Source organism: Rhinolophus hipposideros, assembly GCF_964194185.1.
Source record: "Rhinolophus hipposideros genome assembly, chromosome: 2".
NCBI lineage: Eukaryota > Metazoa > Chordata > Mammalia > Chiroptera > Rhinolophidae > Rhinolophus > Rhinolophus hipposideros.
In genome coordinates this window covers 29,911,383-29,938,046 of record NC_138048.1, presented here as the reverse complement: position 1 = coordinate 29,938,046, position 26,664 = coordinate 29,911,383, and the positions used below count along the sequence as shown (strand labels likewise).

Below are 26,664 nucleotides of genomic sequence, written 5' to 3'. Positions count from 1 at the left end.
TGAAGGCAGTTGGTGTGACTATAGGTTATAGGAGAGCGTGCTAGTTGTCCCTAAATACCAATTCTGACTTCTTCCGTAGTATCGCAATCCCTGGTTTTCAGCTGGAACCGAGTAGCCTAGAGCAAAAACAGTTCAGCCAGCTGTGGCATGAGACAAAGTCCGGGCCAATTGGATGTAGGTGGAATGGGTGCAACTTCCAAGAAGGATCCTAAAGGGAAGTGGACATGTTTTTGCGCTTCGTCCTTCCGGCCAGCTGGATGTGGATACGTTGCCTGGAAACAGACCAGACACCTTGGACCCTGAGGTGTAAGCTGAGCACTGACGGTGGTAGAGCAACAAGCTAGAGACACTGCAGGCCTGCTTGAACAGGGAGACACCACAGTGATCCTTAAGTTTGGAATTTGTGCAAGAGAGAAATAATGGTCTGCCTTCTTTAAACCACTGTTGTTTTGGGGGTCACATATTCGCACTAAAGTTAATCCTAACAGATAGAATAGATTCTCCAAAAAGAGGCAACTGTGGTGGCAAGTGAGCCTTTTATTAGTAAGTGCCAAAATTCTACTCTGAATGGAAACAGTTGATAATTTATAGACTTTATGCCAGAGCCTGAGATTTTTCGTCAGCTAGATGCCCTTTGGCTGCCTTGGTGTGGTCGCAAATAAATACAAATGTTAAAGAGCAAACAACAAAAACTGCAGAAGTCTGAATTGTAAAGAAGTTTCTTCAAATGTGACAGTCCCAAAATGTCATTATAAAAATCACTATCATAATTATGCACATACAGGGATACTAGTTCTTTCTTCTATTTAAATACTGTGAAGTCATTCATTTAGAATTGGGCTAATTGGTTCTGGAGTCCATTACAGTTTATCTTTGTACTCTTATGAAAGAAAGGAGTTTACAATGCAAACTAGTTGCATACGTAAGTAGAGATGTTTCACTACTCATAAGAATGAACTGTTTCTAAGACATTTAATAGCACCCTTTGCAAATTAGCAGTTAACAGAACAAATATAAATGGGGCTTAGGTATCTGTTTATAAAAACTATCTTGAAAAGAGCTCTGGAAATGCCCAGGACTGAAGACCCAAAAGCCCAGGGTACCGCAGTGTTCTCAAATGACCACTAGAGGGCAGGCAACTGTGGTACACACTGAAGTCTGTTCAGTAACTCATCCCTAGTGCTAACATTAGATACTTTGCTCTCGCCATATTCAGGGACTTAGTGAAAATCTGAATCCTAAGTGGAGTGTCATCATAATGCTGGAGAGAGCTGTGTGTGTGTGTCTGTGTGTGTGTGTCTGTGTGTGTGTGTGTGTGTGTGTGTGTGGAAGGGAGGGAGAAACAGAGAGACATAGAGACAGAGAAAGACAGAGAGAAGTTTTCCACAATTTTTAATGTATCCTTTGGAAAACTTAATTAAATAACCTTCTGTCTATATATAATTTAATTTCCATTCTCCTGAGAGCTTGTTTTCTTTGCTTCTGCTTTACTTAATTCTGGAGCATAGTTTTCCACTTCCTAGAAAATGTGCGTTGACTTTGCAATATCTTATTCAAGAATAATGCCAAGAGAGTGAATAGGCTACAGAAGAATTATTTAATAAAAAGCACCTAAAAAGTATTTAATTAAAGAATCCCTACCACAAAATTCACTGCTTTACAATTTTTCTAAATATACTAACTAATCATTTTTCCCCTTTAGGGGAAAAAACAAAGAAACATCTGTCAGCAAAATGATTTATAAAACTTTCTCCATTTCATAAATCAGGATAGTCTTAAGAACTGTTTATTTCAAATGTACTCTAAATAATTTATGTGCTGGTAAAATGGCAGAAGATAGAAAGCTGTTGTTTTCTTTCATTCTAAGAATGATTAATTGTTATAAACCATTTGGATAAAGCCACAAAATTAATACTGAATTATCCTTAATAATAGTCTAATTTATTTCAGGTGAAAAAAGAACATCTGCTATGAGTATTTAATGATAATTTGTTTAATACTTACCAGAAACAATGCTAGACCCACGTAGGGATTACAAAGATGAATATGATATAGTCAATGGGCCCTGCCCTCAAGGAGTTTATACTCTTTTAGTAGGAGGGACATATTTGTAAACCATTAATGAATAGCAAAAAATATCCAGAAAAAAAGTTAATTTCCCTTGCACTTCTGTTCTCCTATCTAAAAATCCCTTTCCTTTGCATCAACAACTTCCCCATTTTCCCCACATGTTTCCAGAGGTATTCCATGAATATGAGCATGCAATATACACCCCTTTAGGACACAAATTATAGGATACTATACACATTGCTATTCTTTACTTTTTTCACTCAGAAGACCACAACTTCAGACCTTATTTCTCATCTCAGTTTTGTGTATCTGAACAGATTCCTTCAACTCCTTAATTTTTAAAAAATTAGACTCGATTGTTCCCTAAAGTGCCATCTGGCTCTAGCATCCAGGGTCTCAGGCAGTTAGTAGAGAGCTGAAAATGTTAATCTGTACCAGAAATACGTGGTAATACCTGATAATGTCTAAGCTGGGACTTAATTCTACCTTTGGGGATGAATTAATTTAATTATCAAACCCTAAACTGGTGGTGATGTCTTTAATAATAAGCTAGCATGCTTGGCCCTTTACCCTGCCATCAATTTAGTGGATGTGTTGGGTTATACTTAGTAATCTTTAAACCAGGACAATCTAATGAAACACTGGAAAACTGGAAAGAGGCAAAATGCCTGGAAGAACCCCAGTTGCATACCAAAGGCCCAGTGGGATCATGCTTTACTACAATTATTTCCTCTTGCAGGCTTGGCCTTTCTCTCCACAAAACCACCTCCTATGGTCTGCCATCTGCTATTTCTCTGACTTTTTATTTAAGTAAACTTTGTTCAGATTTAACTTGAATATTTATATAGGAGCCCTGGTTAGAATTTACCGCTTGACTTATCCTTAATAATTTCCCTCTTGTCCCTGAGGATAATTTTGGTGGTCAGAGTGGTGTGGTGGTTCTCCCTGAATCACTAAAAAGAACATCAGATTTGTGTAACACTATACAAACACCTGGCGGAAGAAGGAGCCTCAGAATTCCTGCTGGGAAGAAACGGTAGAAGTGGGTTTTCTTGCCTTGTTTTTTTGTTTGTTTGTTTGTTTGTTTTGTTTTTTTAGGATGCAGAACAAAATAATCTTTTGAGTTCTATTTGATTTTTTAAAATTTCTATTTGATAATGTGTGTGTGAGTATACCTAAACATAAACATATATAATGTATGTGGACACTGGCTTTTTGCCAGCCAAGCTGGCTTAGTGATTGGGGTCATGTCATATGGGAAAAGCATCGTAGCAGCCAAAAGACCTGGAGTTGAGATGTAGCTCTGTGACTCTCCATGTCTGTGACCTTGGGCAAATCGTTTATCTTCTCTAAGCCTCAGTTTCCTTACCTATGAAATAGAAATTATAATCTCTGCCTCTCCCACAGGGCTGTTCAATGGCACAAATGATAATGTGAATTCTTTGTGAGCTGAAAAGCACTATTCAAATTTAAGTTATTGTTTATGGAGTGGGTCCAAAAAGACAAATCAAAACCAACTGAAATGTCAAAGATTTTCAAAGAAGGATACTAGCCAAAGTAAATGTGAGGTTAAATGCAGTAATGATAAACCTAATACGAATAAAACAACAATGGCCATTAAAATGTACATGTTAAAAATGGCAAAAAAAAAAAAAAAAAAAAAAAGGAAAGAAAAAGAACAGCAGAACCAAGGCAGTTACTCATTCTGGTGTCAGACTTGCCAATCCTAATCATTTTGAACAGCCCTAAATGGTTCCCTGTATTTGGGCAGGACTGCAGAGAGTTTCAGTTTCCTCATGTGACCTGTAATGTATGTAACAGAATAATGTGATATATATTATTTTAGACACTCCTCAACATTTGATTTGTACGTTTATCCTCATGAAATTTTAGCTTGCTGTCCAAAAGAATGCTTAAGTATTTAAAATTTCAGTCCTTGCCCTAAATCCAACTTTCCCATTCACACGGGGCTAACACAGCGTGTGTGTGTGTGTGTGTGTGTGTGTGTGTATGCGTGTCCATGTTGTGTGTGGTGTGGACTGCTCTTGGACGCCTTCCCCTGTGCCTCTCTCCGACCGCCCCCTGCACAGGGTTTGTAGTTTCTCAAGGCCTCAGATTTACCACGCCTGAAGCGAGGGCAAGTCCAACAGAATCCTACTTCTTTTATTTTATTTTATTTTATGTTGTGTTGTGTTGTGTTGTGTTGTGTTGTGTTGTGTTTTGTTTTATTTTATTTTATTTTATTTTATTTTATTTTATTTTATTTTATTTTATTTTTACATCCCTCACACCGTGAACCCCCCTCCCCACCAGAATCCTACTTCTTCAGTATTCCCCAGAATTGTCTTCTTGGCTTTTCCACGCTTCTCAAAGAGCATTTTCTCCTCAGTTACATTTCTCAGGGCAATTCATTCAAAGGTGTTTATATTTTATTTGTAGAGATATTTATATTTAGGAATTGTTCTGCGTATTGGAGATAGAGTGGTAAGTTACACTTGATCTTAGCCAAAAGACCGAGAAGCGATGGGGTCCCTGATCTTATTGAACTCACATTCTAGTGTGGGGAGACAAGGAATAAACAAGTTAAAAATAAATTTTATCATTTCAGATTTGAGTGCTGTGAAAAAAACAAAGCACGGTAAAAGGACTGGAGAATGACTTGGAGTAGAAGACACTGTTTTGGAATGGATGGTGGGGAAAGACATCTCTGAGGAAGTAAATTTTGGATAGAGATGGATGGGTTGAAAGGTTTTTGATCCTTTTTAAGACACAATACTGCAAAGAGGAAAGAGTCTTATTTATTAGAATAGAAGTTGTAGCTATCTTTCCCTGATGTAAACCCTTATTTCAAAATGTTATTCCTCATCTACAAGTATGTCTACTCTGATTTTGACCTTTTTATTGATTATATTCTTTTTTTCTGAGGGATTCTTCTCCTCCTTCTTCTTCTAGCCCTCTCCACATTTCAAACCTCCTGTGTTAGTTCATTATGGCCGCCATAACAAAGTACTTCAGACTGGGTGGTTTAAACAATAGAAATTTCTTTTCACACAATTGTGGAGTCTAGAAGTCTGAGATCAAGGCAGGGTGCATTTCTTTCGAGGCCTCTTTCTTTGGCTTGTAGATGGACATCTTCTCCCTGTATCCTTACGTGGTGTTTCCTAATCTCTTCTTAGAAGGACACGAGTCATATTGGATTAGGGCCCACCCTAGTGACCTCATTTTCACTTAATTTTCTCTTTAAAGACCTCCACCCATAGTCGCCTTCAGAGGTACTGGGAGTTGGCACTTGAACATATGACTTTTGGGGGACACAACTCAGCCCAAACACCTAGACCTAGACCAACTCAATTCCTACCTTTTCTGTAAAGTTTTCCCCACTTTCTCAACCACCACTATTCTCCTAGTCCTGAAAGTTTAACATAAAGTTACATGTAATTCCTGTCAACCTTATTTTTTTCCTGTTGTTTTTGTTCATTAAAACTCAACATGGTTAAGCTTCCTTAGGACAAGGAAATGTATGACTTCCTCAGTATTTACTGATGGTTCCTCACAGTCAAAACTCAGTGTTGATAGGAGCTTTAGAAAATATCGAATTCAGCCTGACTCCCATTTAGAATTCTGCCTATAATAGTTGCTGAAGAAAGCCTTCTTCGTATTTCCTACTTGGATATTAATAATGATAGAAACATTCATAAGGCAACCCGTTACCTGGTTGTGCAAATTTTGTTGCTATTTTCATTATGTGAGCAGCTTGTAGGAGAGTCTCATTATTTTTGATTCATAGATGGCAGTGCACATGTAGTTTCCATTTAGTTGGGGGGTCGGGAAGGGGGCATTAAGAAATACATGCCAAAATTGGCTAAGGAAAAGGATGGATGGTCACCTGACCTTTTATTATCTTACAAATAAGCTCACCTTCAGGCATCTTCTAACGTGGGATAGGTAACTTTGTGGCAAAATTGATTAGCATTATAGATATTAACTACTCTAAACTATGTTAACCCCCCTGAGGTTATGGTTTCATTGCCCTTTAGAATATTAAACAGTTGTATATTTAACTTAGCATTATCCCGGCATTCTTTTTTATCAGTTTATTATAACAACAATAACAACAACAACAACAACAACAACAACAACAAGGGCCCTCCCAGTGGCTCAGGTGGTTAGAGCTCCATGCTCCTAACTCCGAAGGCTGCCGGTTCGATTCCCACATGGGACAGTGGGCTCTCAACCACAAGGTTGCCAGTTCGATTCCTCGAGTCCCACAAGGGATGGTGGGCTCCGCCCCCTGCAACTAAGATTGAACACAGCACCTTGAGCTGAGCTGCCTCTGAGCTCCTGAATGGCTCAGTTGGTTGGAATGCGTCCTCTCAACCACAAGGTTGCCGGTTTGACTCTTGCAAGGGATGGTGGACTGCGCCCCCTGCAACTAGCTACGGCAACTGGACCTGGAGCTGAGCTGCGCCCTCCACAACTAAGACTGAAAGGACAACAACTTGACTTGGAAAAAAGTCCTGGAAGCACACACTGTTCCCCAATAAAGTCCTGTTCCCCTTCCCCAATAAAAAAAAATAACAACAAAAACTCAGACTGTAAATATTGTTATTTCAAATCAACTTAGTAATCATGTTAAACAAAACTTTGACGTGCTCACTTATGAATGAGAATTGTACTTTTAACACTCTGAGACTTATGCTTTGATGGGGCACAACAAGGATATCTAAACAAAAAGGTAAATATACAATGTGTTGAATGATATGCAGAAAAACAAAGCAGGAGAGAGGGGAAAGATAGATGGTTAATATTTGTTGAGATGATGTGCTTTGAAACCCACTTTACTGTAGCAACTAAGCATCTGTGCTTGGATGGCCTGGCACCTAGGTTTTAAAGGACGATAAAAGCAACTCGAAGTAAGAGTGTAGAGAAATTTGGCTTTGTAGGGGTTTCTGGAGGAGATTAAGTGTGAGCAGGGTTGTAATGATATTAGCTAAGGTTCTGAGCATTTGCTTTTTGCCAGCGCAATGAACGTACTTCAAATATGTTATATGATTACTCTTATATCCACTTAGTAGGACATTTTTGTTTATATGTTAAGCTCTTTCAAATGATAGCTCCCCATCCTGTATTGATATAATTAATTATATTACTGAAATTTACATTGCAAGTTAGAAATTTAAAATTCTTATTTGATTACTTTTATACTTTTAGGAGTTCTCATCCGATATATGAGCTGTCATTTAATATATTGTTTTAGAAGTACAGATTAACTGTATCATCACTCTTCTCCATCTTGTCCTCCAAATCTGTCTTGTTAGTTGAAATAAAGAATTTCTCTGTTATATAATATGAGATCCTGGACAAGATCCCTTACTTTTTGGTTTTCGGACCAGGGACACAAGTTTGGGAAGTCAGAAAGCCCCTGGCAAGGTGAATACGTTGAGACGGAGCCCAAAGAAATAAACTTATCAGGTGTTGATCAATCAGTCCAATGAAGGCAGTGGGCAAGGTCATTCAATAAGCATTCATTCATTTTAGTCAATCTGCCCATTTATACCTATCAGGACTGATACAAGTATAAAATAGAGCTTGAACAGTTTCATTGATGAATTCTGAATTTTGCTAAAATTAGGAGCAGCCAACTATCTCAGTTGCTAACTATAAGCACTGCATAACCTCCTGGGACATACGGAACTTCAGATGTCAACTAAGTTGTGCCCTCAGTTCTAGAAATGGGCCACCCACCTAACCCCTCTGAAATGGATGGCCAACCATCACATTCCACAAGTTCTCTAGAGGAGGTTATTTCACAACATTCCTCAGTAACCAATGCAGCATTTCACAGACCCACGTTTCCTAATATCTAATCTGAATCTTTCTTGCTGAACTTTAAGCTCATTTCCTCTTTTCCATTCTCAAAGGAGGTGGGAAACATCTGGAGAATATTTTTCTTAAAATAATAGTTCACATATTTGAAGTCTGCAATTAAATCCTTTTGTTTCTCTAGCTGGAATCATGTCAACTTCCAAATAGTTTATAAAACACTTGAGAAAATCCCTAAAAGAAAAGGTTCTAGAGTGGAATCCTTTTTTAAAAAATGTTTTTATTTCCATAATATGAAAACATCACTGTTCTGTGAGTGCAGAGCACCTAAATTCTAGTTCTCACCTAAGCAACTTACCCATCCTGATTTGTCATCAGTTCCCTCATTTGCAGAACTGGGACAATGACTAGTTCTAAAATTTCATGGTATCTGTGAACATGAATAACATGCTCACACTTCATAGATAAGAGATTTTATGAATTACGTGCTCAAGCTTTTTGGATGGCATAAAGTTAGATCAACCTTACACTTCCAGTTACATTTCAGTATTTCATTGTCCTTGACCAGAAACCAAAGGAAGAACCTGAATAAGCAAAAAAAGTTTAGGGACAAAAAAGTGATTTATATATATACATAACTTTTTACCATACTTAAAAATTAAATAAAAATCAAACCTTACTGAGAAATTTTTAAAAAGTATCTACAAATGATAAAAACTTCCTACAATGTGTAGCCTCCAAAATTACCCAAGTCATTCAGTAAGTACTATGTATGCCTCCTGTCATAGGAATGACAAATGAATACAAAGCATACATCTTGGGAAGGAGGAGTGGGTAGTGAATAAGTATGACTTAGTCATGTTTGAGGAACTACAATACTCATTTTATAAGAAAAATTGTAGATCCAATATCTACAGGCAGCTCTATGGTATAGTGGGCCATGACGAGTAGAGGCTTCCTGAGAATAAGATCCTCCCCATTCCAGGGGCCTGATGATGTAGGACAAGGTAAGTCCTTCCTGGTGTGACCCGAGAAGGACTAGGGGGCACTCTGCCATTCACATGATAATCTTTCAGCCTTCTCTGCATTAGTACAATTTATATAAACAGCACGATGTAAAATAAAGATGTTTTCAGGCCTTTGTAAGGAAGACACAGTATGGGGACATTTTATCTAATGTAATCCATTGAATTGGATATTGTAAACATATTTATTTAGAGCCAATCACTATAACATATATGTAACAACTCTAATGTGCTATGTAACATATAAATTTCATGGAACATTTCTTTACTGCTTGCACTTTTGTGTCCCCCTATCCTCTTGCTCAGACCAACGGGGTTGCAAGTGAATTTCAGTCACACAGGACACAGCAATATCCTTGTCACATGCATAGTTAAAACTCGGTCTTTGTTGAAGTCCTCCTTTGTAAATAACATGAATAAATTGAATAAAGTAAAAGGATAGAATTGCTCATTCCCAAAATAGCTAAGATTGTAGCGATGAGAAAGTTTAAAACCAGTTAAGCAAAAAGAGTTTGGGGTTAAGGGCAGTCTCTAGGTGTGGGAAGGAGGGACCAGCAGGAAGAGATGGCTTGTTTATAGACTCCAACATTTCCCGAGGAAGTGTCATATTAGAAGCTCTTGCCTTTTTCCCTTTTCTGTAATTCTGTGTGCCTTCTAGATGTTTCCCGATTGCTCAGCATCTTAGTCAAGAAAGGTTGAGAGATTAGGTGAAACTCAAATGAGTTAGTGGTGTTTCTTACTATTAAGAATGTGGGAATGTAAACTGGTGCAGCCACCATGGAAAACAGTATGGAGTGTCCTCGAAAAATTAAAAATAGATTACCTTATGACTCAGAAATTCCACTTCTGTGGATTCAGCAGAAGAAAGCAAAAGATTAATTCTAAAAGATATCTATACACCCACGTTCACTGCAGCATTATTTACAATAGCCAAGACATGGAAACAATCAAAGTGTCCATCAATGAATGAAATGATAAAGAAAATGTGATATATATAATGGAATGCTATTCAGCCATAAAAAAGAATGAGATCTTGCCCTTTGTGCCAACATGGATGGACCTAGAGAACATTATGCTAAGTGAAATAAGTCAGACGGAGAAAGACAAATACCATATGATCTCACTTAGACGTGGCATCTAAAACGTAAAACAAAAAAACCCCAAAGCGTGAACAACCACGCTCATAAATACAGACAACAAATTGGTGGTTGTTAGAGGTGGGGGTGTGGGGTGGGGAGGTGGGCAAAATAGGTAAAGGGGGTCAAAAGTTTCAAACTTCCAATTGTAAAATAAATAAGCCACAGGGATGTAATGTACAGCATAACAACTATATCGGGGAAAAATTCTGGTGGAAGTTTTAAAAACTGAGAAAGTTGAAAGATAAAGTACAGTGGGCTCAGTGCCCAGCCAGCATAGGCTTTCTGGAAGCAGGGGGGAGAGCCATTTGTCATCATGGATGCTTCCCTCAGTGCTTTCCTAGGACGGTCTCAAGGAAGGACTGAAAAGCACGCTAGGTGCTCTTTTCTCTGCCCCATTCTCTCTGGCCCTTTGTACGTACTCTATCAGTATATTCAGAAGATTAAGTGAGCAAGCCAGCTTCCTGTGCTAGCATTCTTATTTTATTAGCAGAGTATTGTGGCAGTCGACTGTTCATTTTGGTATTTTTATAGGAAACTGTGAAATAAACAAAAAGGCCCTGAGCCAAGGAATAAATCCTAGCCTTTTCCAATCTCTGTAATACTAAACTATTTATAAATTCAATTACTATGCAAATGTGTATGTGTCTTTGGGAGTTTAAAGGTGAGAGATAATGGGCATGAAGTAGACAGTTGTTGATTTTTTATTTTCACTTTTTGAGCTGGTTATTTGGGGGGTTCAGTGGTTGAACTTTTATATAGCTAAGATTACTTCGAGCCACATAACCTTGAATGACTTGATATTAAAAGTCAAGCCCTAGAATTTCTATTACACATGGGCAAACCATTAAATCAAATAAACAGCACTTGGAAATAAAAATAATTAATTTCTTCCAAAATTGGCTCCTCTCTGCCCCCATACAAGTAGAACTAATCTCTAATCAGAACAACAATCCTACTGAAGTTGCAATATTTAACCCTGGAAATCTCTGAACTGTAAAAGAACTTTAAAAATCTCAGCAACTTCTTGGTCAGTAAAAATGTGAAATTGTTCTTTCTCTGTTGTACAGTTTAACAGTAGCAGAGATCATTCCACAGGACTGTTCCCAAAAATGCATTTAAATTAAAAAAAAAGAAAGTTAGTTCTCAAGCTGGGGCTAAGCCTAAAACACCACATTGTGATAAATTGTCAGCCACAGAGAGGGCATTCTCTAAAACCCACCACTTTTCAACCACAGCTCCATCTAGGTAATTAACCCACGTGGTAACATCCTGCCCTTTGAACACAGGCAAAGCATTGAAAGCAACCAAACCACAGCTATCTTGGTATTGGAGTTACCATTTCTTTAAGGGATGGAATTTATTTTGAGGCAGAGAGATGGATGTGCTGTCTGGGAGGAAAAATCATAAGGTTTTCACAGTTCATCTACTACACATTTTTCAGAGAAAATGGAAGTGGAGAAAGGAAAGGACAATGAATTATGTAATAAATGCCAGTGCTTGGGGATATTGAAGTTAAAAAAGCTGAGAGTGTGTGAGATTTTTCTTTTTATGAGCAAAACTTGCTACAAGGCACAATGAATTCACAAAAACATGGAATTCCACTGATAAACGTGCTTCACAAACGCTACTTCTTAGGACCTAGAGTGTGAATAGAGAACTGAATTGGGGAAGAGACACTTGGAGTATAGTCACTTCTCTGTCGTGATACCCTTGTGTATCTTTCAAAGTCTCTTCTGTCTAAATGATGATACATTATGATGGATGATATGAGGGGAATGAATTAGACAGAGTGGGGGAGCCCAGATACCTGAAGGAAGCAGGGAGATGAGGAGTGAGTGGAGCTGGCTGGCCAGAGTTTGTGGTGAACTAAGGAGCCTTTGCCCCATCCCAGAGAGGCAGTTGTTTGTGGATCTGGTTTGGGCAGTTTTTCCAATTTTTCAAGAGAAGCTACAAATCAGGACATTTTGTGAAAAACCTCTTCATTCTGAAATTTTACTTCAATTCTTCTTCTTTGTTTTTAAACACTGGTAGGCTGTTTTGTTTTTTTTTAAACACCTTTGTTGGCAGGATCCAGCCTTTATTTAGGTTGCTGGATACCTTTGTACGAGTTGGTTTCTAACATCTCTCTTGTACTAAAATGTTTATGGGGGATTCCCATGCTTGTATTTTCTTAAATCTCTAAGTCTTGGCCTGGTTTATTTCCACCGTGTCAGTTCGTTTCTTTAATTACTTAATTCAACAATCTTACATTGAATTTTAAGGTGCTACTATGTTACTGGCTGAAGATACGTAAAAATAAGTGATTGTAAAAGGACTTACTCTCAAGAAGTTTCCAGTCAGCTGTTGAAAGTTAGATCTTAATCTGGTGGAAGTACTTTAATAAAAACAAAAGAGTACTTTAACCTGGATGGGGCAGGTGGGTAGGTGGGTAGGAGTGGTCAGACACAAGGGTTGAAGAATAAATGGGAATTGTCCAACAGAGGGAAGGAGAGAAGTGGAGGGTATCGTGCCCTTCTTCAAAATTATCGAAAAGCAGGTATTGGCAACTGTAGGGAATGGTTAAAAGCAGCAACTCTGAGCTAACCTGCCCGAATTAAATCCTAATTCTACCACTTACTAGCTCTGTGATCTTAAGCAAGTTACTTAACCTCTCTGTGCCTCCATTTCCTCCTGATAAATTGGGGATGATGATAACATTACCTGTCTCATGAGGTTGAGGAGATTAAGGGAATTAATGCAAGTAAAATGCTTAGATACAGTATTCACTCTATAAGTGTTATTTATTAGAACAGTGCCTGGATATAGTATTCACTCTATAGGTGTTATTTATTATTTAAAGGAGGAGGATAAAGAAGAGGAGGACCGGGACGACACGAGGAAGGGGCAAGTAGTAGTAGAGATTATGAGCACGTGTTCCTGACAGTTTGCTTTTCTCGGTCCTGTTTGTGAAGACTTGAAAAGCAATGACTTTTGTCTTCACTCTGCTCTAGACCTATTATGAAAATTAGGCTGACCAATTGTCCCCTTGGCAAAGACAAGGAAGGCAAAGATATTTCCTAATAAGAGGATAACGAGTATTGTGTCTGTGTCCCCACCTCACAGAGCAGCGTGTCCCATCTGCCTATCACGTGCAACCACTAGTTCACATGCTGGATCTTCCCTTCCCTCAGGGAACTGGCCACTCAGCAGCCAGTGTTTGTATTGACTGCAAAGGGTTTTGGCTTTGAAAACCAGAGAACGAAAGATATTTCTGGGATGTGATAGCAGCAAGTTGGCTTTGGGGGAGCAGCTGCAGGACTTAAGCTATACTTGACTGCTGAAGGAAGTAAAATTCACAAGTAATTATAGCTGTAAACTTTTAAGTCAAAAAAGTAATCAGCTTGCAATCACTTTTTTTTATTCAAATTTATTGGGGTGACAATGGTTGGTAAAATTACATAGGTTTCAAGTGTGCAACTCTGTAACACATCATCTATATATCACATTGTGTGTTCACCCAGAGTCAGTTCTCCTTCCATCACCATATATTTGATCCCCCTTACCCTCATCTGCCACCCCCCACCCCCCTCACCCTCTGGTAACCACTAAACTATTGTCTGTGTCTCTGAGTTCTTGTTTCTTTGTTTGTCTACAATCACTTTGTTTAGAAGCTTGACTTTTCTGTGCTTTTTTTTTGAGACTTGAATAATAATAGTAATAATAATAATAATCCTATAATTAACATTTTTTTAGTGTTAGTGTTTATCATATTCTAAGACTTGTGTCTGAAAGATTCCCATCCCCTCCTACCATAGACCCTGCATAATTCAAAACTACATGGAATTTTGTATCTGAAAAAAAAAAAAACAAGCTCAATTGAATATATGCTTCTTTTGTAGTAAGTGCAAAGTAGTAACCTCAAATCCAAAACGGCAACTAAATCCCAAACCGTATTTTGCCATAAGTATCTATTTAAATAGAAAATGTTAATTCCCCTCCCCCCAACGGAGCAAACCTCTAATGTATTTTATTTTGAAAAATGAATTTTAGTCACAAATTCTAGGTGCTGGTTATGGGGTAGGAGGCTCCGTGTAAGAGCTCTTTCAAGTGTCTGGAGGAATAAGGATCAGACCTTTATTTTTGGGAATTCTCTTTGTACCGAGTTCATAACTATGCACAAAATAGGCTTCATAAATGCTTGTTGAACAAACATATGAATGGCACCCTGTTTCCATCCTGTACCTTCTTTCTTTTCTAAGTGTTAAAATAAGATTTTGGATGGTGTGAATGCAGAGAGAGCATCACGTTTCCGAACACTGAATCAATGTTATCCTTCTGCCTATGATTTTCATTCTCCTTCTCCTGATTCTGTGTCATGCTGTTTGCTGCCACCTCACAAGAATGGAAAATCCTACGCAATAGCCGTTCTTTCTTAGAAATTAATAAAAAGTGTTTTTTTTTTAATTAAAAATAGAAACCTTGTAAAGAATAGGGAAGCATTGGTTGAAAGTAAAATAATCTTGAGATTGGTTATAATTTTCCTTCATCACAGGATGCTTCTAAGAGGCTCAGTATGGCGACTCTACAGGTCTTAGATTTGGCTTGAGATGAATGACAGGATTGTGGAGGGGTTTTTCTAAATCCAGTATTCAGTTTGGGACGTTAGACCTCACATGAAAATCTCTGATGTGCTCTCCCTCTATAAAAGTAATCTCTGAGAGAGACTCTACTTCCTTGTTTGTAAAACCCAGTGTGTTGGACTCACTGATCCTTAATATCACTTTCAGGTCTAAACACCCTCTGTCCTTGGCCCTCCCCGGACTAGTCCTTTTTTTCCCCTGTCTCAATCATTCCAGACACTGGAAGGTGTTCAGACAATAGGTTGTCGAGTCAAGTATTAACATGAAATTGGACGGGTGGTGAGAAGAAGGAGAGATGAGCATTTCATTATTTCATATTCATGTGAATTCTTCCACAGCACTCTGCCAAGTTCCAGGACTCTTTTCCCTGTGATCGCCTGTTTTGTGGGCCACAGAGTTGCCATGAATTTTTGTCTCCTTGCTGTGGAAACCAGCCAAGCACACATTATTGACCACCTGCTCACTTTCTAACACAAGGCGACTCCCCAGACTTATTTTCTTTGCTTTCTCCTCCTGCTGGTTTATGGCTTTCCCTTATGTAGCAATAAAACTCTTGGAGAGCCCTCTTTGGGATGAATTAATGCCACTTAAGTATATTTCCGTTAGCTGCACTTTGATGGTTCTGTTGAAAAATAAAGGGGGAGTAGGGGCAGCTTGGTTCTTATTGAAATTTTCCTTCCCTTTGCTTTTTAAACTTACCACTCCTCAGAAACTCTTAGTTACACTCCAAGAGAGTTTTGCTAACAATGAAAAAATGTCTGGGAAATATTGTCAGAAGACAAACTCACCATCTTTCAGTAATTTTCCCCCATTGGAAAGGTATTTACATTATAAAGAGGCCCAGTTCAGCCTGTGTGAACTTTCCTTGTATTCCTTTAAATATTTAAATTTATAAATAATAAACAGAAAATGTATCTGAATTCCAGAAGAGTAGAACTTGATCTTATTCTCCACCCTAATAGCAAACAGATTAAGGATCGGTTGTCATGATCCCATTGCAACTTTGTGTAGTCTGCAATTTATTTTTACTGTCCCACATTTTATATTTTATTAATTCATCTGAATCTTATATTTAATCTGTGTCTGCTCTGGAACAGAACATCTTACGCAGTTCAGTTTCCTTTTCTCACAGTCCTAGCTTTGAGAATTGGCAAGTGTGAGTGTCCTGAGCTTGACCCTTGCCTCTGTGTGGCCTTGGGTAAGAGGCACAGCTTCTCTAGACTTCTGGCTTCTCTGCTGTAATAATAATAGAATCTGGATATTGATGGGGGAAAATCCCCAAAGAGAGGGTGTTTCACTTACTATCATGGGAATTACCACTAGAATGAACTGTTTTCATTTATTCCTTCTTTTGTTTGCTTAAAATGTGAAGCTAACTGGATGACATGCAATGAAGATTGAGATGGTGTCACCATGACCCATGCCACTGAGCTCATTACCACAGGCCCCTTTAGTTTTCTTCTTTATCCCATGCACCAAACATTTTTTGAACCAACACGCCAGGACCCATGGATGATTCAGGTGTCTAATGACTAACGTGTCACGTCCACCTCAATGGCAATCCAAGGCAAAGACAAATATGTATGAAAAAAATACAAGGAAACCTGTCCTGCTTCCTTTCGTGATCTAGTGTTATGTTTCCCCCTTTCTCTTGTACTTGCTTTTTCTCTTCCCCTTGTCCTTTCACAATTCTATCCGTGACGCCTTTGCTCTTTTCCAGGTTTCTGATTCCCACCTGGTATCTACAACTTTATCAGCCCATTTTGAACATGAGCCAAATAAAAATGAATGTGTTCAAGGGTCAGAGAAGGGGTGAATCAATTCATCTTGTCTCTTCACTGGATTCAAGGGCAGAGTTCTTGTAAGCAAGGAAGGAATGTCAATGTGCTGAGTAGACATTAAAATGTACCCATCCTGACCTAGAACCAAAATACTCCCTTTGTAAGTCTGCTGAGTACCTGAAATTTTCGTTCAATTCCAGAATGTGGGAAAGCTAATCCATTCTAGAGATTTCTTTGACAGATGCAGATGATTGACCTATAATGGAGAACAGGGCCCAAGGACCTGAGACTCAGGGAATTTAGAAGAATGGGGTCTGGATCCTCGAGGGGCTCTGGGTGGGCTGGCCTGGCTGGGAATGGGTGGAGAGTAACGGTGGAGGTGCAAAGTTAACAGGTGTCTTAGGAAGTCCGAGGCATGAAATGAAGGCAGAAAGACTAGCCTGGCCAGGAAGCATCTCTAGCAGCTCCTGGGGAGGGGGACTGGTTATGATGGCCAGATTAATTTGTGTCTACCACATCGTAACTGAGAGACAAGAGTTAATGCGTTCAAGAGGGATTCCCTGCAGGTTGGACCCTCAGGAAAGGAGTTGATGTTCAGCAAAGTGCCAAGGAAACGGGCTATGGCCCACCCTAAATATGTGCTTCAGATGACAATCCTGGTCATTTGCAAGGTTTAGACCCCACCTCCCAGATAGGAGAGGGGGCGCTGCTCTCCTCAGCCATGACTGAGTGGCCAGGAGAGGGCTGGAGCAACAATTCTGCCACATGATCGTGCTATTTTATCTTAGCCTCTGATTACACCAGGGGAAGGGTGGTGCTTCCCTGGTCATACAGCTTAAATGCCTCACAGGCCATGGGGCAAACTCCCTCACGTGGAGTGTGACTTCCACACCTGCTGGATCATTGTGCGTGACTTTACCCTGGAATGTGCCAAGGACGACAGGGACCCTCACACCTACTGCTATTTCTCTCTCTGTAAATTCTCCCTAGTCAACACTGCTTGGCCATTTCCTCTGTATGCAGAACCACCTCCAACTCCTAGCCTAGTACTCTACTTGGGGATTAGAGTTCTAAGATATAAAAAACACAGAGAAACGTGCTCACCCATTAATTAATTCATTGACCCAGCCATTCAACATTGTTCAGGACTTCGCAACTGCCAGGTGCTGTAGACACAACAGTGAGTGGAGAATGAGGTCCCTGTCCTGGAATGACTCACAGTCTGGAGGGGCTGGCTGGTGTTGACACTCAGACTCCTGCCTTGCATCAATTTCCATCTCTGTGAAATTAGTCACAGGGAAACATTCAATTCCTGTTCATGTGTGTTGGGCTGACCGACGCACTTGGCTGATAATTGCCAGCATTTTTACAATCCCACACTGGCTTCCCTCCATCTTCCAGCATGTGATTAGGCTTCTTCTGCCTTCTAGTCCTTGATGTGTATCCATAAAAAACAAACTTATTTTAATATTAGTCTCAACAAGACTTGCAAGGAATGCAAACAGAAGACGTTGCGTAGCAAACGTAAATAAGTTTTAAACCATCTCTAGTAGCATCTGGCCTTCTACGGAAGCACATTAAAAAAAATAATGAGTTATCCATAAGAAGTCTGAGGCAGGCAAAGAATTATTAGAAACTACGTATTATTAGCATACAATGATATTCTGGATTTTTTTTTTAGAGGAACCATATAAGATTCTTACTGCTGAACTCTATTTGTTCTAGCTTCGACCCAAATCAAATGATAATATAACTCTGAAAACTCCTTTTCATATATGTTTATCATCTACCTGCCTACCTATTCATTTTCTGATGTATCATTTCTCTCCCCATCTACTTGTAGTTATCAGTGTGGGCACAGTTGGTCGGAGACCCAAAGGTCAGCTATTTGCTTGGTTCTGAGTTCTGATTGGGTAGAGAAATGGCTATTTTCAGCATCTGTTAAAGGATCTTTGGGAGTAAACACATAACATGTAATCATGTATTACAATTTACATGAGGCTTTTCCTTTAAAGAGCTCAAGTTGCGACAAAGTTACTTTAAAAATAAAGATCGTCAAAATAAAGATCTTATGTGAACAGAATTTATGATAGCTTGAATTTTAACCGATTTTGTGTGCTGTCAGATTCATGAAACAGATAGGTGTAGATAATCAAAGCAGAAACATACGAAAGAGCAGTGGAATCTTGTGAGAGGACAGTTTGACTGACTCCTGGCTACCACTGCTCTTAACATCTGGAATAGCCTGCTCACTGTGATACGGAAGCCAAGCGTTATCCTTCCCCAACACTGGCACTGCCAGCGATTAATGGAAATCTTGTTACTATTCATACATTGAACGCATATTTCCTGAGGGCTTAGAATGTTTTAAGTGCTGTTAGACTCAATTAGCAATAACAGTATTAAGAGTAACAAACTTTGAAAAAATGTTTACTAAGTGCCAGATTCTGTGCTAGGTGCTTTGTGTAAATAATATAACTTAATACGATCCCAACAACTCTGGGAGGCAGTTGCTCTTATATTTATTTTGCAGACAAGGAACTAAGGGCTCAAAGAGTTTAGACTTTTATGTTTTACTTTACTAAAGGACAGAAGAAAAAAACTCATCCATTTTCATTAGAGTGTCTCTAAGTGTTGGAAACACATTGAACTCAGAAATAGCAGACCCTGTAGAAAAGCATCACAAATTAAAAATATATTTCTTCACGTGCTACAAGTGCTTTCAGTCCAGTTAAGGACATGGCAAAGGTGTTTCAAAACACAATGTAAAATTTGCCCTTTCATCCCATGGCATCAAATTAAAACCGCGGGGCGAGGGTAATCATGGTGAACCTATCATAGAATACGGAAATGACATGGAATTTGGAACACGCTGCCTGCAGCACTTTTAATTGACTGCATCTGAACAAGGGAAAAAGTCCCAAAGACTGAATAGAATTGACTTTGCATTTGTAAAAATGAAGAGGCTACAGAAATTGGGTTAGAGGGGCCCCAAAGAGGTTAAATAACTAACTCAAGGATGTCACACAGCTAGTAGGCAGCATAAAACGATTCACCTCTCCAGAGTCCTCGGCTGTTTAGGACTACACTGGATTAAAGCCACTAGAAGAATCGGTGGCATCCATGCCTCAGGGAGGTAGGTTGACTATGTTAAAATGTGCCCCTAAGATCATTGTGATGTTTGGATTCTTTGTTTCTATCAGGACAGATATTGCAGGAAGTCTAGACACACTGCCCCAGCTCTGCTCCATGCAGAGCAAATGTCCAGAAGTCCTGGGCAGTGTGTTCAGGGGTCCCTTCTTCTCCACGTGACCCCTGGATCCTCTGGCATCTCCCTCCTGCTGCCCAGGATTGCTCACTTAGCCTGTCCACATAAACCGTCTCCTCTACATAAAAAAAAAAAAAAAAAAAAACTACCTCCAATTTATTCTGCTTCTATTATTTAATTTAAAACTAGACTATCTTTAGAACTGTCTTAGGCTTCCAGCAAAACTGAATGAAAAGTACAGGGACTTCTCACACACTCCCTTCCCTTCACACACACAGCCTCACTCACTGTCAACACCCCACACCACAGCCGTACATTGGTTACAATCGATGAGCCGACATTAATATACATTGTCACCCAAGTGCGTGGTCTGCATTACTGGGGTTCGCGCTTGGTGATTTGCATGCTATGGGTTCTGACAAATGTATAACGACATGTACCCACCACTGTAGTATCTTGCGGAATAGGTTTACTGTTCTAAAAATCCTCCGTGCTCCACCTAGTCAGAATTCCCTCCTCCTTAAGCCCTGGCAGCCATTGATCTTTTTACTGTCTCCATAGTTTTGCCTTTCCCAGAACGGCAAATAATTGGAATCATACAGTGTGTAGTCTTTTTAGATTGACTTCTGTCACTTAATAATATGCATTTAAATTTTCTCTCTGTCTTTTCATGGCTTGCTAGTGCATTTCTTCCTAATGCTGGAAAATATCCATTGTCCGGATATTTATTGTCTAGATAGTTTATTTATCAACCTGCTCTTTTTTTGTCTTTGTTTTCTAGGGCATTATTTTCAATTGAATATATTTTCAATATATATATACATATACATATATATATATATACACATATATATATATATATATTTGGTTTTTATTAAATTTATTGGGGTGACAATGGTTAGTAAAATTATATAGGTTTCAAGTGTACATTTCTGTAATATATCATCTAACATCACATTGTGTATTCACCACCCAGGCAACCTGCTCTTTTTAAAGCCACATTTTGGACTTCCCAAACTTCTCATCTGACTGAAAAAACAATGCATATGGACTCTGCTAGGCAACTGAGTAATTTAAGAAACTATTGGAAGATACTCATGATGGACAACGATATCATTGGGTTACTCCTCCAGGATAAAACATTTGTCTTTAAATAGAATTCCCATTGCTTCAAGGAGGAATTCATGAGGACACTGCATATTTAAGGGTCACTAGGAGGATCGTTGGGGACGGTGGCCTCTTGATGACTCTCAAGAGTCAGATGGGCATAGCAGATGGGCACTGCATCCCCTTGGAGGGGGGAAAGATAGGATGTCTTGAGCACCTGCCGCATGCCATACTTTGGGTCCATTAGCACCTTCACAGTTCACACGCTGAGATTTTCATGAATGGAAACCACAGAGGAAGGCTTGGCTTACTCTCAGCTGTGTGGAATTAACATAAATCACAAACCCAGCTTGATGAACTGGAAAGGTTCCAGCTCAAACATGCCCGTTTTGTAGAATGCACAGTGGGCTGGAAGAGCATTAATTTCCAAAAGAATTTACTTCGCCTCATATCTTTTTGGTCAGAAATTATTAAAGGATGCCTGGTTTTTGCCTCACCTGGGTAACAATGATCATTATAGATCCCCGAGTCACTGCATGTCCCCAAACGACTTCTGAATCACATCTAACCTAGTGAGGGCGAAAATGTATTTCTAGTTAGAATTAGTATATTTTCTATTATAATCATTTGAAAATTGATAATCACTGTATGCTAATGTGATAAAATAATTGTTCTTCTTAAATACACTTAACTTCGTTAGACTGTGATTATATAAATATTTAAAAAATGTAAACCAGAGCATAGCCCTCTTCTGCTGAAAACCCTCTTACTATTCTTTGAATCAAATCCAAAGTACCTTCATGGCTTACCGGTCTGTATCTCATCTGGTCCCCACCTGTCCTTCATTCCACCTCCATCTGTGGAATTCATGAGGGCCAGACACACTGGGCCAGACACATTGACCTTCTCTGTTCCTTGGATTCACCAATTTGTTCCTGGCAAGGCCTTTGCACATGCTATTCCCTCTGCCCGAATTGTCTTTTCCAGTTCTTCACACAGCTGGCTCCTCTTCACGCCATGCAAGTCTCAGCTAAATGCCATGCCCTCAGAGAAGTCTTTTCTGACTACTCTGGCAGAGGCAATGCCCAAATCTGGTCATTCTCTGTCACACTGCCTCATTTATAACATTTCTCAGTTGCTGCAACTATCTTGTTTATTTAATTTACTCATTGTGTATCTTTCCTGCTGTGTCTGTAAACTCTGAGAGAAGGGATCTGGCCTGTCTCATTCACTGCAGTTTCCCTAGTGGCTGGCACATAGTATATGCTCAATAAAAAATTGGAGCATGAATAATTGAATGGATGTCACCATGGATGTTTATCATTGTTCTTGGAATGTGATTCTGATATATGAGTGTGTGTACCTGCATGTACACACTCCTAGGGGCACAGGCTTCTGTTGTATTCCCTAGGGCTCAGCATAACATTTGGCACATAGTAATTGGTGAATACATGTTGTTGAGTGAATGGATAAGTTTGTAGGCAATGTTGATGAATCTCTTTAAAAAACAGGCTACTCCCTGTTGACATATAATTCAACATAATGTCAACATCATGAACATTGGTCTCTAGTGAAGCTGAGATCCAACCAGCCTTCCAAGTCCCTGCTGACTCATTCTCCTTTCCAGCAAGCGTAAGTTTGGAAGGTAGGCTGCCAAAAGGCAGACAGCAGAATGTCTGCCCTTACGAGAAGGCTTGTCAATCTGGTTCCCTGATAAAATGATGGCAGTCTATGTGAGGGGTTAGCCCCATGGTTCCACTGTTCTTTAAAGTGCTGAAAGAATGGATTAAGGATTGACATGAATTGAATGCCTATCATGACCTAGGTATTGTTGGATCCCAGACATACATTATTTAATTTAATTATGATAACATTACTATGAGGAGTTAGTGACTTTTTTTTTAAGTAGATGAGGAACCAGAGTCAGAATATTGAGTTACTTGTCCAGCTTTACATAGATGGTATTGGCAGAACTAGGATTTCAACTTCTTTCTGCCTCCAAATGCTGTGTTCTTTATACCATAGGCACCACCAAAACAAATAAATAATAACAAAATCTTCTCCTGGATAATTCATTCAAGTTAATAAAACCCTCTCCTGACATGCAAATACTCTCTGATTGAGTTATTCTACTAAGTCATTCACACATTAGTGTTAATAGGCAACAGGAAGGGTAAGCACAGTGGTTTGAGGACTGCACCAAGCTGGGGCTGCACAGAAACATGTGTTATCAGTATTCAGAAGGCAGTTTACTAGAAAGGCTGACTGTGGAGGATGGTAAATGTGAGACCCAGCATAGCAGGGCAGTTAGAGGCTGGGAGGCAAGGATCAAAACCAGATACGTAGATTTACATACTGCCTCTGCCACTCGTGGTCTGTGTGACCTTGGGCAAGTTGCCTCTCTGTACCTCACACTCTTCACCTATTGAAAACGGTGATAAGTAGGAATACAGGTTACATTGGGTGTTGTGAGGAGTAAATGAAAATTTCCTATATACAGTGCTTTCAACAGTGCCTGGCAGGTAGTGATACACAAAAGTTGGTGTGCAACTTCTCATACCACCTGAAGGTCCCACTGTGCCAGCAACAACTACAAGCTGTGACTCTCATGTGGTCTTTTTAGTATGTGTAGAATCCAACTGGGTGGTTGGTGCTTGATTGTGGGGACAATTATAGAAAACAAATGAGAGTCTTTTTTGGAGTTGTTTACCTCTCTAGGGTATGGGTTTGTGGTATCCCCATATCCAGGAATACAGGACATTTTTGGCTAAAAGGAACTTTTTTTTGCCTGTATAACTCTGCTATTAATTTACTTAATGTCACCAATTACCGTTTTAGTTTGAAAAGAGTAAAATTTCAACTATCTGAAATAGTTAATCTCATTGGAAATGAGATTAGTTATGTCCCAATCTCAATCAAATTTTAGCTTTGTGCAGACAAATTTCCTTTGTATTTTACAATTTATGGCAATCTCCTTATATCACAAGTCAAAGGAAGATGGGTCAACTATCACAGATCCTGGAGTTTGAAATCATTTTTCTAGTGTTGGTTTCTCATGCTAACTCATTCTGAGGAATATGTCTTATTATTATCATTCCATTTTTTCCTTTACTTCTTACGCCTTTATTTTGGGACATCTGCTTTGTCTTTAGTAATATCACACACTTCCATTTTTTGTCTGCACATCGTGATTCAGAGGCCCAGTGGCAGGATGCGTTGTATGTTGATCTGCTTTTGTTGTTGTTGTTTCTGATTATTTTATTTTATTTTTTTACTTTTTATTTTTATTTTTTAACATTTTTTAAAAATTTGATCTGCTCTTTGGTAATCAACTGAAATGGTGATGATGGACTGCAGTATATCTGGGTTGGAGCAAAACATTCACTGAATGAAATGTGACTTTATGAAAGAAACGCTCCTAATCCTCTCAAGGTCATCATGGATAAATGGAGGTATTTGAGGTTTCTTTCTTTCTGTCTGTCTTTTTTTTTTTTTCCTCCAAAAAAACATTCTGGGTCCACCAGCTGTTATTAAGAGCATTATTAAAAATTGTGTCAGTTCAGAGTTATTGCTGTTCCTGAAAAAAAGATAAATGTATGTATTTTAAAATCTGGACATAGGAAGGTTTAAAAAATATTGTTGTAGAGTTCTCTTGGCTACTTTTTCTTAGCTATTTTCCAAGTTTTGGGCTGGAGAAACTTAGAAATATCTCTGTGCCAAAGCTAAATATTAAATGAAAACCTTGTGTCGAGGAGTTCCAGGATTAATAAATTGTGGTGAAATAGGTAAGATCCAAAATGATCAGACAAAGAAATCTCTAAAGGGAATGAGTGGAGGTTGTATTGTAAATGGTGTCAGCTTCTGTGTTGTGGGATAAATCCCACAGGCAAAAGATGGACTGTGGCTTATTTTTGGCTCAGAGGTGGCACCATCTCTTTGAAGGTATTGTGGTACTACACTTATCATTATTGAGCTGGTACACACACAAAAATATTTGAAGGCACCCAAGAAGTTAATGCTTTACACTAATATGTGATGTGATATCATGAGAGAGTCTCCCTCCCCTAGAGGACATCATCTTTAACTATCAATAACACTGGCATCCAAAAGTCAAGTTCAATTATTATGGTGAATATTAATTTTAGTAGCACCACATTTTCCTTCAAGATTTAGTATCTTCTTTCGCAAGGAAAACACTAGTGGAAAATGAGGTACCATTGAAAGATTATACAATGAACCAGGAATATAAATTTAATTTTCATGTCACACTTAATTCTAGTGATATTTGGCTTCCCAGCCTTGAATGCACAGATTGGTTGAGGTGTTTGAGTTTCAATTCATCCTTCCCAAGTGTGCTGCAGTGATTGGGGACGATGAGCTGAGAGGTGGCCTGCAAGGTAAAGCGAGCCTGTGGTCTGGACAGTCCGAGCCACCTGGATTTGGATCCTGGTTCGGCCACTTACCAGCTGTGTAACCTTAGGAACCTCCATTTCTTAGCCTGAAAAATGGGAATAATAATCTTTGTTGGGCTCATATTTGATAACAAATGTCTGATATCTACCTGGCAACTAGCAGAAACTCAATAAAGGTTAGCTATTACGGTAAGCATTATATAGCTTTCAATTCTTATTGTTACTATAGTTCCAGGATCCAATAGAGTATTTATACACTTTTACCTACCAATTCTGGTGCCCTAGGCCCATCCACACACAAAACCACCCCTCAAGGAAATAATCTGTCGTGGCTTTGTTGAGCTGGCATCTGATATACAAATACTTGCATTGAATGATGTTTGTAATGCTTTCCTGACATAAAAATATAGTATTGATGCTTTTAAGTAGGCATCAGAAGAGAAATCTGCTGTGTTGGAGAAGAGAAAGGTATTGAGGATACCCAATAGAAAAAAAATGAGATGTTAATAAATTTAGGAAAAACTGTAACAGGTTAATGAGGCTATATGGAGAAATATACAAAAGAAACAGGAGGAAACTATGAAATGTTAACATTCTTAGATTGAAAGCTGAGAACACGGATGTGAGCACAAAGAATTAAAGGACTAACTAACAATTTCTCTGGTTACCTTGTCAGCAGGAACCCTTGCCTTATGTTAATGATGTTATAATGAGAAAACCACGTGCTAATGAAGTAAGCAGTAACTAGGTATAGTATAACGAGTGCTCCATGCTTTACTTTGAAGAATGGCCTGGGGAGGAGTTTGGGAAGGGTTTGTCCAAAAAAAGGTTAAGATCATGAAGGAAGGAGTTTGGGCTCCAAAAAGGATTTTAAACTGGTATGTATGCTTTGGAACATTTTTCATATTGCAGCCCTGCTGTAATTCCCTCTGACTTCACTGTGGAGAATGTAAATCGAAAAAATAAATGTTTGTGGATTCCAGTTGCATTACGTGTCCCCCTAGATATAGATACCCTTTGCTGAATAGATGGGATGGTGGTCTGGGAATTGTGGATTTTATTCCCTAGGTGTTTGCTGGTGTGAGTTTGAATTAGCAGGCTGGAACTAAGATCAATGTCTTTGCTTCCTGTATTCTCAGAAGGGTGTATTCTGCTTGGAGGAAAGAGGAGGGGAATGAGTGAGCTGATTCTGTGGTAGACAAGACCATGTCTCTGTGAGCCATATTTTCATGACATAACTTCTTACATTGCCTACACTTGGTGGCTAATGCAGCAAGTATATATTCTGCTATTTCAGGTATCCCGATACCTGTTATTATTAATAATACTGTTCTCTTAGTAACCATAAAGAGAAAATACAGTCAATTACTTTATCAATCCCTGTAAAAATACAACTATTTTATGTGCTGAAAAATACAAT

At 38.9% G+C, this 26,664-nt stretch overlaps 1 protein-coding gene across 2 annotated transcripts in view; it reads right to left on the bottom strand.

Annotated features, from left to right (window-relative positions):
* COL8A1 (collagen type VIII alpha 1 chain) overlaps window positions 1–26,664 on the bottom strand; it is a 150,547-nt gene that overhangs the window by 12,507 nt on the left and 111,376 nt on the right. The window lies entirely within an intron of this gene.